At 42.7% G+C, this 18,620-nt stretch overlaps 1 pseudogene across 1 annotated transcript; it reads left to right on the forward strand.

Annotated features, from left to right (window-relative positions):
* Positions 1 to 912: 912 nt before the first annotated feature.
* On the forward strand, positions 913 to 2,064 carry LOC147724292 (uncharacterized; annotated as a pseudogene). Its single transcript, XR_015310087.1, has one exon. The product of XR_015310087.1 is annotated as an uncharacterized LOC147724292 (transcript).
* The last annotated feature ends 16,556 nt before the right edge of the window (positions 2,065 to 18,620 follow it).

Consider the following 18,620-nt stretch of genomic DNA (forward strand, 5'->3'; position numbering starts at 1 on the left):
CAGGAGTTTTTACATTACACACGGAGTTTGGGCGGATCAGAGTCAGTGGGGAAGGTCAAAGGTAGTATTTGTGATTTTGTTTTGACTCTCATAGATAAAGGTTTGTCTCACACCACCATTGCAGGAAAGTTGTCCGTTTTATCTTTCTATGGTCAATTGTTGTGGGGTTTTGACCCGGTGGATGCCCAGTTAGTAAGAAAAATGTTGAGGGGTTTGCAGCGGGGGTCAATTGGTTTTCAGCGGCCACGAGCTCCCATCACATTTGAGTTGTTGCAGAAGTTGTTAGAACAGTTGGGGTTGTTTTGTTATGATCGTTGGGAGGTTGGGCGTTTTAGGTTAGCTATGATTTGGATGTTCTTTGGGGCTTTCAGGGTTTCTGAGTTGTTGGGAGTGGGAAGTGACAGAGGTCTATCCAGTGCAGAGATTTCAGTAAGAGAACATAGATTGGGGATATGGGTGAGGAAGTCTAAAACCGATCAGCTAGGCTGGGGTACGTGGGTTTTTCTGAACAGTAGTAGGATGGCAGACTGTTGCCCTGTGCAGGAGTGGGTTCGATTTGTCTCTAGGGACATGTTTACAACAGGCCATATTTTCAATCATGAATCTGGAGAGAAGATTACTAGTTCCCAATTTTTAGCGGTATTGAGATAGGGCTCTGACATTCTTGGGGGAAAAACCACAATTTTTTGCCACACACTCTTTTCGTATAGGGGCAGCTACAGAGGCTGGCAGGTTGGGTTTGGGTTTGGATGTACTAAAACGCATTGGCAGATGGAAGTCTAACAGTTACAAACGTTATGTGCGAAAATGACTTTGCTGTTTTGGTACCTTGATGGGTTGCGTTGGTCTAATTCTTATTTTATTTCAGGTACTGTGCGGGGTGCAAATTCTAAGTTTAAACGGCAGACCTGGATGGTAGGCCATTCGTTTGTAAAGTGGGCAGCCCTGTTTGCAGAGAAGCAGATTTACGGACGATCACTGGGTATTCCTAGTGCGCAGCACGAAGTAGTCTGGAAGGGTAAAGGAGGCATGAAGTGAGCCGATCTGTTTCCAACATTAACGCAGATGTTCCACATGCGAGGTTGTCCGGACCACCTTATCATCCATTTAGGTGAGAACGATTTGGTTAAAATGTCGGGCCTCACGCTCATTAAGCAGATGCAACTTGATTTGACGGTGCTTAGGACAAATTGGCCGACCACTCGCTTGTTTTGGACAGAGTTCATAAACAGACAATCTTGGCGACAGGCCAGGTCTCATGCAGCAGTTGAAAAGGCCAGACGGAAACTAAACAAAGCTATGAGGGTGTTTTGTAAAGTGATGAAGATTGGGGTTTTACCACACGAAAACATCTCGAGTAGCGAGAGTCATCTTTTTCAAGATGACGGGGTCCACCTGTCTCAGTTAGGCATGGCCTACTATTTAGTTGAAATCAGAGACATGCTCGCGCAAGAACTACAGGTAAATCTATGGTGCAATTCGAAGTTATGAAGGAAGTTTGTCTTATCTTGGGTGGGGCCAGGAAAACTCCTTGGTTTTCCTGGGTGGCATAAAATCCCCAGGGAGGAGAAGTCTAGAGCGGGCTCCTCCAGTTATTAGTTAGATAGGGGGAATTATACAGAACAATGGAGGGGAAAAAATGGAAAGAAAATGTTGGGGAAGTTATGATGAGTTCAATACAAGAAAAGAGATTATTTGATGGTTTCGGTATAAAGTCTAAATTTATAATGAAATGAAATAAATAAATAAATAAATGGTTTCGGTTCAACTGCCAAATTTACATGATTGATGATCTGTTGGGAAATTTATGAATATACATATCCTGAATAAAGTGGCCTTTTCTGCTATGAGAAAGCGAGTGGTCTCAATTTGTGGGCGATGGCTTCGCAGGGCGAGCGGCGCGAGACGTCTCCCCCTGCGGATTTCGCGCATAATGGTAGGGTCCAGGAGCGTGATATAGAGGGAGCGTCAGGGCAGGTATCAGTGCGTAGTTTCTGAGGAGATTAGGCGCAGGTAGTTTAAAGAGGGGGTTTCTTCCTCTTTAGCGAAATCCCACCCACCCACCCTTCTAAAAAAAAAAATAAAAAAAAAAAGAGAGAGAAACACACGATGTACTTCATGAAGTAGATGTACACGTTCTATGTGTTTGTGTATATATATATATATATATATTTCGTTAAGTCCAATGCAAACGTAGCAAGAGCGCAGCCACGCCACACAGAAAGATCGAGTAAAGCCACAGACTCCGTGCTCCTGTTGTTAGTGCATTTATTCGTGAAGAATAAACAGCCCACCAGTCGCCATGACGCGTTTCGCCTCAGCCGAGGCTTGATCACATGTCATGAGAAGGAGGAAGAAGGTACTTTTAAATAGCAGTTTAGTCACATGACTGATAGTACATCCTGTCATCGTTAAAGGGGTATACATCAAAAGGTAATGCTGGGCGCAGTGCCCTTATTAATGTCCCAAAAACCAACTATACCAATATATAAAATGCATATCAATACTGTGCATTTAAATGTGAAATGAGTCAGTTAGCATGACAAAAGTTAGTCTATACCATGAGGCAAATAAATGACGTGTTTCATCATTACAAGCAGAAAATTTCTAAAACTAATTCAGTTTATCAAAAAATATAAATCTATGTATACAAATATATAAAAAAATATGTTTCTAATTTCATATATTTACATCATATATATATATATGCGTTTGTATATCGCCAGGTTTACGAGCATGTTATTGGTGAGTATGCATAAATATAATCCTAAAATACACAAAGGACAATCACCGGTGCCAGTCAAGCCAATTATCTCTGCGATAAACAGTTGTGGAGAAAAAGTAGGCCAATATGTGGACTTTTTCCTGAAGGAATTGGTAAGCAGCCTGCCCAGCTTTGTACGTGATACTGGAGACTTTTTGGCTAAAATAGAGGACCTAGAATGGCAAAATGATATGCTGCTTATTACCTTAGATGTAGAACAACTATACACGAGTATTTCACATATTGATGGAATGAATGCAGTCTCCCATTTCCTGGGCCGTAGGCCAATTGATTTTTATGAGCACAACAAAGTGATTCTGGGGTTAATTGAATGGTGTCTGAATAATAACTATTTTTTGTTTGGCAAGGAAATCTGGAGGCAACTGAGGGGCGTGGCAGTGGGGGCCTGCTTCTACCCCAGCTATGCGTGTTTACACGTAGGCTGGTGGGAGGAGCGGGTCCTCAATGTCACGCATCAAGTGTGGGTACGAGAGAAAATTATCCGATACCTTCGCTACATTGATGATATTTTTATAGTCTGGCAAGGTAGTGAAACAGAGGCCATTGCTTTCGTAGATGTGATTAATGACAATCCTTATAATCTTAGGTTTACTTCTAGGATTAGTACTAAAAAAGCAGAATTTTTGGATGTCACGGTTTATATTGATAATCACAGCAGAGTGCAGACTACTCTTCATCGTAAAAGCACGGCGGGCAACACTACCCTCCATGCCTCCAGTTTACATCCCAGGCACACGATTCAAAGTATTCCATACGGAGAAATCCTTAGGTTAAAGAGAATATGTAGTGTTGCCTCTGACTTTGAGACCTGTGTTGATGATTTGCGTAGCCGCATGAAAGCCCGAGGCTACACAGAAAAAATGTTCAATCTAGCTCTGGTTAAATCACAGGGTAGAACACGGGCAAGTTTGTTAAGGCAAGCCTCTGAAAATATTGAAGTGCCTGATGAAACATTAGATATCATCAAACAGGAATGTCCCAGATTTATCACGGATTATAGCAGCCAACACAACAAAATAAGACAAATGATTAACCATCATTGGCCCACTGTACTAACTGACAATGTTTTGGGTAACATGCTTCCTGACAAACCCTTGGTTACCTTTCGTCGGGCACTGAGTATGGGAGCTGTGCTGGATCAAAGCAGCCCTGAGCTCAAACTGAAACCTAACTGGCTAATTAAGGAGGGATTCCGAAAATGCTCTACTTGTAGAGCTTGTAATTTCGGAATAAATAAGACACACTATAAAACTCCCTTCAGTGACACTGAGTTTCCTATTAAAGGCCAGTATACATGCAAAACAGAATATGCTGTATACGTACTGACATGTACTTGCGGCCTCAATTATGTAGGTAGCACTATACAACCAGTACATGTTAGAATTTTACAGCATATTCGGGCCATTTTACACTCAGATCCGGCTTACCCAGTGGCACGCCATTTTTTGAGCTCGCACAACAAAGACATCAATTGCTTGTCATACTATGTTGTGGCCTCAGTCCCCAAATCTAGAAGAGGAGGTAATCGGGAACTTAGACTCTGACAACTGGAGTCACGAATGATTCTCGAATATGATCGCAAGTGGCCTAACGGGCTTAACATCACAGAGGATCTTCGTCATTTCTTATGATATGGTTTATGTTGTAAATATGGAGTCTCTGCAAAAAAAGTATCAGCTCTGGATGTAACTTCCTCTAGGTAGTCAGGTTCCCTGTTACCTATTGGACCAAAAGAATATATAGGTGATTATGTGTATATATATATAGATATATATATATATATATTTTTTCAAATACAACCTAGGATAGGACTTGTCTGAATAGCTAGATATGTGGCCAGTCAAGTTTCTTGTTGGCCACCTTTTTATCAATACAGGTAGCTCCTTGCCTCCTCCAATTTTGTAAATATACACTGACTGCTATTTAATATTTTGTATACACCTTTTACTACTAAATTTTATCTGATTAGCACGTTTTTACACTGGGTGTTTTTAGCCATAAGGAATTTTACATATTGTAGTTTTAATATCGGTATCAAATGTTCTTACAGTGTTTTATGAGATACAGTAAAGGACAGTGTCCTATCTCTAACTGGTAAATTGCATTTATGCATTGAATACACAAGGTACTTTTGTGCAATATGTTGGTCCAGCACTTTATTCCCATCTCCCTTATTCCCTCACGCACTTTAATATACTCCACTTGACGCAGGCTCAGAACCAGTCAAATTTGTATATATTTGCACTTATACATTAGTCCGCCAGTCACTTTAAATACTCTATATATATGAAATGTACGGTCCTTTTTTTAATGGATTTATCCTGAAAATATGAAATTCCTATTAACTATGTTTGTGGGATCATATTGTATCATTTTTGCATAATGTTATATTTTATGGTATGTTGCCTTAAAGAATGTTTTTATAAATCAATATATACATTGCTTGCAATAATGTAAAAATTCCGTATGCAACAACACACTCCGATATATAGGAAAAGTATGTCTTTCATTTCTATGAGACTCTGACATCACGTGACTGGGCGGGTTAATTAGATGCGCACTGCATTATAAAATTAAAAAATTCTAACTGGCTCACTTGCATGTGAACAAGGGCTTTTCAAGCCCGAAACGCGTAGTGCCCTCTTGCTACCGACTATTATGCAATAAAAAGAACCTGTGAAGCGCACCTGTTGGTCCGTCTCCTCTGTTCCTGCGCTGGCCTGACCTTTGGTCTGTCTCGGAAGTGGTGTGTGGAGTTTTCGTATATATATATATATATATATATATATATATATATATATATATATATATATATATATATATATATATATATATATATATGGTTTGTCACTTCAGGATGCGTTTCCCATAACAGATGGCTTGAGGCATAAAATCCCCAGGGAGGAGAAGTCTAGAGCGGGCTCCTCCAGTTATTAGTTAGATAGGGGGAATTATACAGAACAATGGAGGGGAAAAAATGGAAAGAAAATGTTGGGGAAGTTATGATGAGTTCAATACAAGAAAAGAGATTATTTGATGGTTTCAGTATAAAGTCTAAATTTATAATGAAATGAAATAAATAAATAAATAAATGGTTTCGGTTCAACTGCCAAATTTACATGATTGATGATCTGTTGGGAAATTTATGAATATACATATCCTGAATAAAGTGGCCTTTTCTGCTATGAGAAAGCGAGTGGTCTCAATTTGTGGGCAAATTAGTTCGGCGAGAAAGAACGTTTTTTATTAAGTACAGTGTGCATTGCCGTGCTCTACGCTGCAAATGAAAGGAAACATAGGTGCACTGCTCTGTGTTTATGCAGAACACCATGCTAAATGAAAAGAGTGAAGAATGGAACTCCTCAACAACGAGTGGGAATTAAGGACATTCATCAACCATCGGCAGCTGATTTTCTCACATGGTGGGGTATGACTTGAAACTCTGTTCCATTTCAATTTTTCGTTCCAATTCCTGTTTTCCCTAAGGGAAGGAGTTTAAAGGTGAAGTCTTTCTGGTGTTGTTTCTACAATGGGCTCGGTGAGATACAGCTCATCAGTGCTTCAACAGTGATATACCGGACTATGAAATTGGAGCTGTTGTATGCATTGTTGTCATTAGTGATGCTGGTATATAGTATGCACATAAGTATTTTAAGTTACAGTGCCATGCTGCTGGCTGTTTTCCTGTCTTACTTTTAATTTCCCATGGTGTACTTCACGTCAATTATTGTGCTATGTGCTATGCAAGCTTCTGCCATGTTTTCATATGCCATGCTTATTTTTCTGCCACGTGCTATTGCGTGCCATGCTTATTCTGTTACCATGTATGCCTGCCATGTTCTTGCTGGGTGTGTTGTTGCCTATACCACGTGCCATTGCATACTGTGCTTAGTTTGCTACCATGTATGCCATGTTCTCACTGGTTGTGGTGTTGCTTACGTTGTGCTAATTTAAGGGGTCATTAGGATTGCGGATTTTCCGCATCCTCTGGGCCAGCGGAAGCCACCGCCGGCCCGGAGGATGCGGAAAATCCGCTGCGGACCCACCAAAGACCCACCGCCACATTAGGATGGCTGGTGGGTCCTGGTTTCCGTCCGCAGCTTTTCCGCCGCGGTTGGCTTACAACCGCGGCGGAAAAGCTCTAATCTGGTGACGGTGTCTCTCAGACACCGTCAGGCAGATTAGGATGGGATGTGAAACATGCTTTTCCGCGGCGGCTTTTCTGCCGTGGAAAAGCATGTGTAACTTCACTGCGGGGGCCCGTTACGGGCCCCCTAGGTGAAGGGGGGTGGGGGGTGCACATGGGGGTAACTATGGTACCCCCCTGTATTTGTATGCGGAAAGCGGCAGGCACCGCGCGGTGCCTGCCTCTTTCTGCATACAAATGCAACACCTGCATTTTTAACATTGCCGCGGGTGCAGCTTGAAGCCGCACCCGCAGCAATGTTAAAAATAGAGGATGTGACCGCCAGGGTGGCGTTCACATTCTAATTGCACAGGAGGGAACTCCGCATGCCATGCGGAGGTTCCCTCCTGCTCTGGGGTCGCGGACGGACGCAAGTCCGTCTGCGATCCTAATGAGGCCCTTAGTGAGGCTATCATTAATTTCTAGCCTTTGTGTATTGTTTGATGCTTGGAGGTGGGTCTAGATTTTTATTTACCCTGGTCTTGTAGAGTGTGTGGCTTTGCTTTTGTGGAATTCTCTTGTGTTGAAGGGTCGTGTACCCTGTGCTGTTGTTTTACCTTAGGTGAGTGTTCAAGGGTTGTGTACCCTGTGCTTTTGTTTTACCCAGGTGTGTGTTGAAGGGTTGTGTACCCTGTGCAGTTGTTTTGCCTAAGGTATGTGTTGAAGGGTTGTGTACCCTGTGCAGTTCTTTAACCTGAGGTGGGCGTTGAAGGGTTGTATACCCGATGCAGTTGTTTTACCTGAGGTGTATGTTGTAGGGCTGTGTACCCCGTGCTATTATTTTACCTTAGGTGTGTTAAAGGGTTTTGTATCCGTTGCAGTTGTTAACCTTAGGTGTGCGTTGAAGGGTTGTGCACCCTGTATAGTTGTTTTACCTTAGGTGTGTGTTGAAGAGTTGTGTACCCTGTGCGGTTCTGTAACCTAAGGTATGCGTTGAAGGGTTGTGTACCCTGTGCTGTTGTGTGCTGTATGTGGTGTGAAGAAAGGGGTGAGTGATGAGAGAGCTACACCTCAGGTGGTGTCCTCCATTCTGCCAGGCCTGCATAATATGACAGTGGTGTAATTTCAATGTATTCAACATTTTGGGACTGTGTTGATAGTCTACTATCCTGAGTTCTTTCAAATTGCAATTGTTAGACTTAAGTTGAATATGTCTCTTTCGTATTGATAATATCAATTGGTGCGTACTTCCTTTGAACCTTGTTATTAATAATAGTTTTCCCTAAGGGAAGGAGATGTGTTGTAACTTGTATTGTTGCTTTGTATCATTTCAAGAGTCACCTCTTCCTTGCTGCTCAGCCAGTGTGAAAGTAATGTGTGTGGAATGCCGGAATGCTTGATGAGGTAGTTGAAAGCTGGAGTGCCTGGTGTGGTTAACAGAGAGACAGTTGGAGTGTGTGGGCTGAGCAGCAAGGATGCTGCTCCTGGTGGAGCTGAACTCATTATCCTACTTACCATCCTGTAACTAAGCTTAATAAACCTCTTACTTATAACTAGGGTTCCCAGTTTTATGGTATTTATAATTTTGTCTTTTCTGTCTGTATTTATCCATATTTCTTTTTTGGCAATTATACCCGTATTTATCCATATTTATTTTAGGTTTTGTGGAACAATGAAGCTGAAATGTGTATTTTTCTGCATTTAATTAACCAGTAAATGTACACTCGTGCCTGAACACCTGACTGCTTTCAATGATATATACACCCACTCAGATGATAAACTACACACTTATAAGGAAAGTTGCACATTTCAGTATCAAGGTTATGCAAATCTACTTCTGTTTAATGCTCTTTACTAAAGTTCCTTTATTTGTTTAACCCCTTGCCTGTCAATCCGCACAGCTTTTGGCCTGGCACTCATGATTGACAGCATTCAGAATCATTAAAAACAACCCAATTTCCGTTTTAATCCACATTTAAAAATAAACACAAACAGAAAAATAAATGGATTTCTGTCTGTATTTATCTGTAAAAGTCAGTAGAAACAGAAAACATGGAGCCTCACTTATAACCTACCTCATGGCTACCTCTGGACCTCTTTTTGGATTGTAACACAAAGACAATTTGTCTTCCTGGGAATTCATAAATTCGGCAACCATTCTGATTACTAGTACAGCAAAATTAAGCAGAAGTATGCAAGGAGTGTAACTCAGCATTTAGTGCACAATTCACCTTTGCCTCATAAATGGACCTGATGATGCATTTTGTGCTAAGAATATATTGTGAACCTTACTAGGAAGCAACTGAGGGCTGTGATGACATGGGGGTGAAGGGTTGAGTCAGGAGATGGCCAACTAAATCGTGCACATCAAGTGGAGATTACACAAATGTAATCCACACAGTTAGGCATTCAGGAGATTAAGGGCCAGATGTACAACCATTTTTGCATGCACAAATGGGTTTGCGAACCTGTTTGCGCATGCAAAAATAGCATAGGGAATGTACAAATCCTATTTTGCGCGTTGCAATTTTTTGCAACTCGCAAAATAGGCTTTTGCGACTCCCTATTTTCCTTCCTAATAGCGAGCGCAACCCTATGTAAGAATGTTTTGTGTCCGCAATTGTGGGCACAAAACACTTTCAAATTACCACCCTCTTCAAGAGAGTGGTAATAGGGTCGCAAAAGGGAAAGAGTTCCCAGGGCACCCATTCCCCTTTGCAAACGAAGGGGAAAATATTTTTTATGGGCAGGCAGTGTTCCCCGGGACCACTGCCTGCCCTTAACAAACTAAAATGAAAACGTTTCAGTTCTTTTTTCCAATTCATCCCATTTTCCTTTAAGGAAAACGGGCTACATATAAAACAAGCATTCGCATAGCCAATAGGTCTTGCCTTTGGGACCTTATGTGTTTAGCAAGAACTTTTGGCTATGTTGTAGAGCATTGTGACTGCTGTGCATTATGTTGAAAACTTATAATAACAAGAATTTGCAATGCAATAGGTCCGCATTAGGAAAGTTTGAGCTATTGGTATTGTAAATGACACAATTTGTATTTATGTGTTGGTTTTGAAAATAGCTAAATTAATAGCTTTGTCATTTACAATGCCAATAGTTTTAACTTCCACAAATGTGACACCTATAGCACTTGGAATGCAATATGTGTTGTATTTATGTGACTTAGATGTATTGATATTACAAATAACAATGGCTTTTATTTTTTTAAAATAATTAATACTTAAATAAAAGTTATTGTAATTTATAATGGCAATAGCTTAAACTTTTGTAATTAACTTTTGTGAAGATTATGTTCAGTGTATTTTATTGTGACAAAAATCCAAGAACAGAGTGAAATATTAACATCTTTTTGTGACATTTGTAATAAAGCTTGAAACATTGAGAGAACATATTTGAACCAGTTGTTGTTGAATGGTTGCACAGATTGATGCTGTGGTGGCGACGAGTGATGCTGTGGCATTCAGTGATGCTGTGGTAGCCCATAGTGATGTTGTGGGGTCCCTGAGCGATGCTGTGGTGGTGCTGAGTGATGCTGTGGTGATGGGATAGAAGGGTAGAGTGAGTGCGATAGATAGATAGAGTGAGGGTGATAGATAGATAGAGGGAGGGTGATAGATAGAGGGAGGGCGATAGATAGAGTGAGGGTGATAGATAGCTAGATAGATAGACTGAGGGCGATAGATAGATAGAGTGAGGGTGATAGATAGACAGATAGATAGAGTGAGGGCGATCGATAGATAGATAGAGTGATGGCGATAGATAGAGTGAGGGCGATAGATAGATAGATAGATAGATAGATAGATAGATAGATAGATAGATAGATAGATAGATAGACAGAGTGAGGGCGATAGATAGATAGATGGATAGAATGAGGGTTATATATACATAGAGGTGTAGAGAGAGAGGTAGCGAGAGGGGTGTAGAGAGAGAGGGGTGTGTAGAGAGAGAGAGAGGTGTAGAGAGAGTGGGGTGTAGAGAGAGGGGTGTAGAGAGAGGGGTGTAGAGAAAGGGGTGCAGATAGAGGGGTGTGTAGAGAGAGAGGGGTGTTGAGAGAGGGGTGTAGAGAGAGGGGTGTGTAGAGAGAGAGAGAGGTGCTGAGGGAGGGGTGTAGAGAGAGGCGTGTAGAGAGAGGGGTGCAGAGAGAGGGGTGTGTAGAGAGAGAGAGAGGTGCAGAGAGAGGGGTGTGAAGAGAGGGGTGTAGAGAGAGCGGTGTATACTATAAACGAGCTCTGCCCCGGAAGCCGATGTATCTCATGTTTTTAAAGCTGTTCTTTATCTGAAACAATAGCACGTTACTGTTACCTAGCCGCAGAGCTTGTTTTATCCAGTGCTTCAACGTTGGCTTGCTAAACTCTTTTTTTATATTTGATAATTTTTTAATTAAGCAGCGTGACACGCCTCCCTTCATAATCAACAATGGCGACTGTGCGCATTTCTTTTCTTAGACGCAGCTCGCAAAACCCTAAAACCGGGCATTCAGTGATGCTGTGGTAGCCCATAGTGATGTTGTGGGGCCCCTGAGGGATGCTGTGGTGGTGCTGAGTGATGCTGTGGTGATGGGATAGAAGGATGTTGGAGTGCCTGGTTGTGTGAGAGAGAGAGAGAGACAGTTGGAGTGTGTGGGCTGAGCAGCAAGGATGCTGCTCCTGGTGGGGCTGAACTTATTATCCTTCTTACCATCCTGTAACTAAGCTTAATAAACCTCTTACTTATAACTAGCGTTCCCAGTTTTATGGTATTTATAATGTTGTCTTTTCTGTCTGTATTTATCCATATTTATTTTTTGGCAATTATACCTGTATTTATCCATATTTATTTGAGGTTTTGTGGAACAATTAAGCTGAAGTGTGTATATTTCTGGATTTAATTAACCAGTAAATGTACACTCGTGCCTGAACGCCTGACAGCTTTCAATGATATATACACCCACTCAGATGATAAACTACACACTTATAAGAAAAGTTGCACATTTTAGTATCAAGGTTATGCAAATCTTCTTCTGTTTAATGCTCTTTACTAAAGTTCCTTTATTTGTTTAACCCCTTGCCTGTCAATCCGCACAGCTTTTGGCCTGGCACTCATGATTGACAGCATTCAGAATCATTAAAAACAACCCAATTTCCGTTTTAATCCACATTTAAAAATAACCACAGACAGGAAAATAAATGCATTTCTGTCTGTATTTATCTGTAAAAGTCAGTAAAAACAGAAAACAGGGAGCCTTACTTATAACCTACCTCATGGCTACCTCTGGACCTCTTTTTGGATTGTAACACAAAGACAATTTGCCTTCCTGGGAATTCATAAATTCAGCAATCATTCTGATTCCCATTACAGCAAAATTAGGCAGAAGTATGCAAGGAGTGTAACTCAGCATTTAGTGCACAATTCACCTTTGCCTCATAAATGGACCTGATGATGCATTTTGTGCTAAGAATATATCGGGAACCTTACTAGGAAGCAACTGAGGTCTGTGATGACATGGTGGTGAATGGTTGAGTCAGGAGATGGTCTACTAAATTGTGTACATCAAGTGGAGATTACACAAATGTAATCCACACAGTTAGGCATTCTGGAGATTAAGGGCCAGTTGTACAACCATTTTTGCATGCGCGAATGGGTTTGCGAACCTGTTTGCGCATGCAGAAATAGCATAGGGAATGTACAAATCCTATTTTGCGCGTTGCACTTTTTTGCAACTCGCAAAATAGGCTTTTGCGACTCGCTATTTCCCTTAATAATAGCGAGCGCAACCCTATGTAAGAATGTTTTGTGTCCGCAATTGCGGGCACAAAACACTTTCAAATTACCACCCTCATCAAGAGGGTAGTAATAGGGTCGCAAAAGGGAAAGAGTCCCCAGGGCACCCATTCACCTTTGCAAATGAAGGGGAAAATATTTTTGATGGGCAGGCAGTGGTCCCCGGGACCACTGCCTGCCCTTAACAAACTAAAATGAAAACGTTTCATTTTTTTTTCTCCAATTCATCCCGTTTTCCTTTAAGGAAAATGGGCTACATTTAAAACAAGCATTGGCATAGCCAATAGGTCTCGCCTTTGGGACCTTATGTGTTTAGCCAGAACTTTTGGCTATGTTGTAGAGCATTGTGACTGCTGTGCATTATGTTGAAAACTTATAATAACAAGCATTTGCAATGCAATAGGTCTCCCATTAGGAAAGTTTGAGCTATTGGTATTGTAAATGACACATTTTGTATTTATGGGCCCGATTCACAGAATGAACTTAAGACTTAATCCTAAACTTACTACTATTTTGGTGTTCGCAGAATGCTCTTACTACTTTTGGTATTCACAGAATGAACTTACTACTTTTGGTATTCACAGAAGTTAGGATTTTGTCTTAAGTCTGTCTTAAGTCTGTCTTAAGTCTGTTTTAAGACTAACTTAAGACAAAATCCTAACTTCTGTGAATACCAAAAGTAGTAAGTGCATTCTGTGAATACCAAAATAGTAGTAAGTTTAGGATTGAGTCTTAAGTTAATTCTGTGAATCGGGCCCTATGTGTTGGTTTTGAAAACAGCTAAATTAATAGCTTTGCCATTTACAATGCCAATAGTTTTAACTTTCGCAAATGTGACACCTATAGCATTTGTAATGCAATATGTGTTGTATTTAACGTGACTTAGATGCATTGATATTACAAATAACAACGGCTTTTATTTTTTTTAAATAATTAATACTTAAATAAATATTAACATCTTTTTTTGACATTTGTAATAAAGCTTGAAACATTGAGAGAACATATTTGAACCAGTTGTTGTTGAATGGTTGCACAGATTGATGCTATGGTGGCGACGAGTGATGCTGTGGCGTTCAGTGATGCTGTGGTAGCCCATAGTGATGTTGTGGTTCCCCTGAGTGATGCAGTGGTGGTGCTGAGTGATGCTGTGGTGATGTGATAGATAGATAGAGTGAGTGCGATAGATAGATAAAGGGAGGGTGATAGATAGAGGGATGGCGATAGATAGATGGAGTGAGGGCGATAGATAGCTATATAAAAACATAGAGTGAGATAGATAGATAGATAGATAGATAGATAGATAGATAGATAGATAGATAGATAGATAGATAGATAGATAGATAGATAGATAGATATAGTGAGGGCAATAGATAGATAGACAGATAGATAGAGTGAGGGCGATAGATAGATAGATAGAGTGATGGCGATATATATAGTTAGTGCGATAGATAGACAGCTGGAGTGAGGGCGATAGATAGATAGATAGATAGATAGATAGATAGATAGATAGATAGATAGATAGATAGATAGATAGATAGATAGATAGATAGATAGATAGATAGATAGATAGATAGATAGTGTCACGGGGCCACCGCTGAGCTGGGGCGGGGTGAGGACTTTAACATTCATTCCTTTCCACCCCGTCCACCGGATGACTGCGGGCCCTTTAATTCGGCCTGGGCTTCCCCTGAGGCGGAGCCCTTCATCATGACGTCACCCCATGTCGACCAATCAAGCGGTTGGAAGGCGGATAAGGAAGCCTTCCCGGAACCTGTCGGGGCGAAAGCCGGTGTTGGTGAGGAGGAGACACTTCGGGAGGCGAGGACGGAGGAGAGCGGAGGACGGGAGGCGGAGTCGAAGCAGAGCAGAGCACGGGAGGCGAGGACGGAGGAGAGAGGAGGACGGGAGGCGGAGTCGAAGGAGAGCAGAGGACGGGAGGCGAGGACGGAGGAGAGCGGAGGAAGGATGGTGCGAGTCGGAATCGGAGGGGATGAAGGTACCAAGGAGCCAGGAGGCCAACGAGACCGTGAACCGCCCGGCCACGCTTCAAGGGAAGTGTGGCTAGAAAAGGTACGGGCTCGTATACGGAACGCTTGGTCATGGGAAGGGACGGGGTAAAGCTACGGGGAGGTCACGGGACTGTGCTGGTGGTGTTTTCTTTCTTTATGCTTTCTTTTTGGCTCATAACACCATTCACCTTTCTGATCTGCACACCCCCCGGGGTTTTATCACCCGAGGTCCAGTACCGGTTTAGGTGACTACTCACCCCCGTTCCCTAATTAGATATTTGGTCCGAGAACCGTACCCTAAAGCCTCTTTTTCTTTTATTTTTTGATGCCAATTTCCTGTCCGGTTGGAGGGAAGAGGAGAGGAACGCCCGAGAAGAACATCGGGATCAAGAGGCCAAGACTGCTGTCTTCATGCTTGTAATGGAGTGTCTCCTTATCCAGCAGCAATATCAATAAATATTTCGAACAAACCAGTGTCTCCAGTCGATACCTTAGTGGCCCCGTGGTGCGGCCTCACAGATAGATAGATAGATAGATAGATAGATAGATAGATAGATAGAGTGAGGGCGATAGATAGATAGAGTGAGGGCGATAGATAGATAGAGTGAGGGCGATAGATGGATAGATCGATAGATAGATAGATAGATAGATAGATAGATAGATAGATAGATAGATAGATAGATAGATAGATAGATAGATAGATAGATAGATAGAGTGAGGGCGATAGATAGATAGAGTGAGGGTGATATATAGATAGAGGTGTAGAGAGAGAGGTAGAGAGAGGGGTGTAGAGAGAGAGGGGTGTGTAGAGAGAGAGAGGTGTAGAGAGAGAGGGGGTGTAGAGAGAGAGAGGTGTAGAGAGAGAGGGGGTGTAGAGAGAGGGGTGTAGAGAGAGGAGTGCAGAGAGAGGGGTTCAGAAAGAGGGGTGTAGAGGGAGAGAGGGGTGTAGAGAGAGGGGTGTAGAGGGAGGGGTGTAGAGAGAGGGGTGCAGAGAGAGGGGTATATAGAGAGAGGGGTGTAGAGAGAGAGGTGTAGAGAGGGGGTTGTAGAGAGAGAGGGGTGTAAAGAGAGGGGTGTAGAGAGACAGGGGTGTGTAGAGTGAGAGAGAGAGGTGTAGAGAGAGAGAGGGGTGTAGAGAGAGGGGTGTAAAGAGAGGGGTGTACAGAGAGGGGTGCAGAGAGAGGGGTGTAGAGAGAGAGAAGGGTGTAGAGAGAGGGGTGTAGAGAGGGGGTGTAGAGAGAGAGGGGTGTAGAGAGAGGGGTGTAGCGAGAGAGGGGTGTAGAGAGAGTGGGGTGTAGAGGAAGTGGGGTAGAGAGAGAGGGGGTATAGAGAGAGGGGGGTGTAGAGAGAGAGGGGTGTGTAGAGAGAGGGGTGTAGAGAGAGAGGGGTGTAAAGAGAGAGGGATATAGAGAGAGAGGGGTGTAGAGAGAGAGGGGGGTGTAGAGAGAGTGGTGTAGAGAGAGAGTGGTGTGTAGAGAGGGAGAGGTGTAGAGAGAGAGGGGTGTAGAGAGAGAGGGGTGTAGAGAGAGAGAGGTGTAGAGAGAGAGGGGTGTAGAGAGAGAGAGGTGTAGAGAGAGGGGTGTAGAGAGAGGGGTGTAGAGAAAGAGGGGGTATAGAGAGAGAGGGATGTAGAGAAAGGGGTGTAGAGAGAGAGAGGTGTAGAGAGAGGGGTGTAGAGAGAGAAGGGTGTAAACATAGAGGGGTGTAGAGAGAGAGGGGTGTAGAGAGAGAGGGGGTAGAGAGAGAGCGATGTGTAGAGAGAGAGAGAGGTGTAGAGGGAGAGGGGGGTGTAGAGAGAGAGGGGTGTAGAGAGAGAGGGGGTGTAGAGAGAGTGGTGTAGAGAGAGAGAGGTGTAGAGAGAGGGATGTAGAGAGAGGGGTGTTGAGAGAGGGGTGTAGAGAGAGGGGGGTGTAGAAAGAGAGGGGGTGTAGAGAGAGAGGGGTGTAGAGAAAGAGGTGTAGAGAGAGAGGGGTGTAGAGAGAGGGGTGTAGAGAGAGGCGTGTAGAGATAGGGTTAAAGAGAGAGGGATGTAGAGAAAGAGGGGTGTAGAGAGAGAGAGGGGTGTAGAGAGAGGGGTTTAGAGAGAGGGGTGTAGAGAGAGGGGTGTGGAGAGAGAGGGGGTGTAGAGAGAGAGGGGTAAATATGGATGCAACAGAAAGAGAGAATGCATGGAAAGAAGGAAGAACTGGAGTGAATGTTTAACACCTAATCTGCCTCTTCCACAGAACTGTAAAATTCAGTGTAACGCAAACATCTTCTATTCTTGTTATTCATAACGTTTTGACTGGTGTTACTCATTCTATGATACTGACAGTGAGCATTGGTAAAGTCAATAGATCCGGCTTGTGTTAGGTGCATGCCATTGCTGTGCGATATATCTGATGCAATTTAAGAAAACTCCGGTACTAAATCGTGATCACGGGGCGCTCTGTCTCAAGAACAGGATTTTGGCTCAAATGTTTTTCGCTTTTTGGAAAGTAATTATCGCTAGGCTTTTTTAGCCACACCCCTTTTGGACACCCAGCTCCCACCTTTTTGATCCCTCTTAAAGCACTGAGAATGGGGGGAGGGCAGAGATCACCTAGAATTCTAAAAATACGTCTGCAGAAGAAGCCTTTACTTGTACATTTCTGGCTGGGCTTTATGTTGAGCAGGGTGCGTGCAGCTGGGGGCCAGCACTGGCAGTGATTGCACACTGGCATCACCATGTCTCTACAAGGCATTATATTACTGTTGGTAACTTTTGAAAAAACAAAGCACTACTTACTCACCTCATACCATGGCCCCTCCGGTCTCTTGCAAAAAGCAAAAGCACTAAATGCTCTTGTTGAATCAAAATAAGCGATTAGGAGTGTGGCATATTGTAGCCCGATTTTAGTGTTTTGCGAGCTGCATCTAAAAAAAGAAATGCGCACAGTCGCCATTGTTGATTATGAAGGGAGGCGTGTCACTTTGCTTAATAAAAAAATGATCAAATATAAAAAAAAGAGTTTAGCAAGCCAAAGTTGAGGCACTGGATAAAACAAGCTCTGCGGCTAGGTAACAGTAATGTGCTATTGTTTCAGATAAAGAACAGCTTGAAAAACATGAGCTACATCGGCTTCCGGGGCAGAGCTTGTTTATAGTATACTTCAAATCATGAAATCGCGGCATTTCCTACATTTTTAATGATGAGTCAATGCATGGGAACATCTAGTAATGTTGGGACAGAATCAATCACGTGACAAGAAAAGCTTTTCAAGGCTTGAGAAAACAGTCTAACTTGCCTCAAAACAGCCTCGAGTGTTATATGGATTTGTCGAGTCCCTACATTTTAGGGAATTCCAGTGTATTATTGAACTTGGAAATGCAGGTTTTTTGTTTTTGAGTGTAGTAAAAAGGAGAGACCCCTGCCCTGTGGCTTTTAAAGGTCGCTGCACGGACGTGTGGAGAAGAAGCTGTCCTTAAGTCGCAGGAAGAACAAGTCACTGCGAACACGCTGTGTAGCCAATGAATTAGATGTCTGCCCACAAGGCTGTAGTCAGCAGCCTGTGACGATCCCGAGAGGCTGCGAAAGCGCTGTGGAGCAAAGCCAGAAACGGTTGGGGCGGGGGAGTGGATTCATTTGAAGTCTAATGCCGAGGCTCACAGGCTGCCAAATGGTGTGCGATGCACACGCGCCCGGCGCACATGCACTGTAGGCAATCTGCTTGGAAAAGCCTTTGGGAGCATTTTTTAAAGTCCCTACTTTATATCTCGCCAAAGCATTGCTAATGCAATGGCTTAGACGAGACCTAAAAAGTGTTAAGCATTTTTGTTACCTTTACACAAACAAAGACAACATTATATACAACTGAAAAACCTGCTTAAAAAAGATTTTAACATAAAAATTGTCTTCTAGTTTTTATGTGCTTGCAGTGATGGCAACTTATTCCTGCCTGTTCTC

The sequence above is a fragment of the Lissotriton vulgaris genome, chromosome 4_1 (assembly GCF_964263255.1).
Source record: "Lissotriton vulgaris chromosome 4_1, aLisVul1.2, whole genome shotgun sequence".
NCBI classification, from domain to species: Eukaryota; Metazoa; Chordata; class Amphibia; order Caudata; family Salamandridae; genus Lissotriton; species Lissotriton vulgaris.